Consider the following 1,122-nt stretch of genomic DNA (forward strand, 5'->3'; position numbering starts at 1 on the left):
CGCTGGGCTCCATTCAGCAGCAGCCTGGTGCGGGGCATTCGGAACCAGCTCCAAAACGACGCTTACAGGCTGCGGCTGGTCCGCACCCCCCGTCTGGCTCAACACAGTCGCTCGTCAGAAACAGGGGAGTCGAACACGCGCCCTTCTGGCCTCGCAGGCGGACGCGGCCTGCTCCCCACCGGGGGAGGGCCCTCTGAGCCCCGACAGAGATGCTCGACGGCGGGCGCGGCCCCGACTGCGCCCGACCCCCTTCCCCGTCGACGCGGCGCTGCTGTCCGCCAGGGCCCGCACCGCGCACGCGCAGCGGCGGCACCCGGAAGCGCCCGTGCTCCGTGCCGGGAGGCCGGGGAGGTCCAGAAAGCCGTCCGCGGTTCTCGCTGACCCCAGGTCTGAGGGAGGAATTCCTGCAGACGCCTGGATGGACGGGTCCCGGGAAGCTGGAATCCCGTCAGATTAAAACGAAAAGCCAGCTGCCGAAACCCGGGATCGAACCAGGGACCTTTAGATCTTCAGTCTAACGCTCTCCCAACTGAGCTATTTCGGCGCTGCGTCCGCTGTCCCCTCGAGTCAACTATCCCTGAGTACTCCGGGTCCAGCCGCCGCGCCCGCGCTCCGTCAGTCATTCACTCCACTCGCGCGGGTTTCTCCGCTCTGCTCAAGCAGAGACGCGCCGCCCCGGCGCCCTCGGGAGAGCGAGCTCGGCCCCGCCGTCCCGGACACGTTCTGGATCCGCAGGCCCCGCCACCCTGGCCACGCCACAGCCTGCCAGGCGCTGCGAGGAACCTGCTGGGCCGACGTCCTCGCCCTCCCCGTGCGCCCGGCCTCTTCCTGGCAGTCTGTCTGCTGTTTCTCTCCGATTAAACAGTCCTAATCTCCGGGCAGTTTACTCCCCCGCCGCCCCTCGAGCCCACTTGCGAGAGCTTTTCTTTCGCCCAGAGAAGCGTGGCTAGCAGTTTGGGTGGATGGACGGGTGTGAAAGAAAAAACCTTCCTCGCGGTCCGCTCCCCTACTGCAAACACCAATAAGCAGAGCTCAGCCAAATCCAGGTAGCAAAAGAGGTGAGTTGGTGCAGAGGAGAGAGAGACCAAAAGAAAGATCTGGAGAGGAATTAGGGATGCTTCG

The 1,122-nt window shown here is 65.4% G+C and overlaps 1 non-coding gene across 1 annotated transcript; it reads right to left on the reverse strand.

The window, feature by feature from the left end:
- Window positions 1-471: 471 nt before the first annotated feature.
- On the reverse strand, window positions 472-544 carry Trnaf-gaa (transfer RNA phenylalanine (anticodon GAA)). Its single transcript has one exon. It is a non-coding gene; the product is annotated as a tRNA-Phe (tRNA).
- Between the last annotated feature and the right edge of the window lie 578 nt (window positions 545-1,122).

Source organism: Psammomys obesus, unplaced genomic scaffold (assembly GCF_907164565.1).
Source record: "Psammomys obesus unplaced genomic scaffold, mPsaObe1.curated_primary_1811, whole genome shotgun sequence".
In the NCBI taxonomy this organism is placed as follows: domain Eukaryota; kingdom Metazoa; phylum Chordata; class Mammalia; order Rodentia; family Muridae; genus Psammomys; species Psammomys obesus.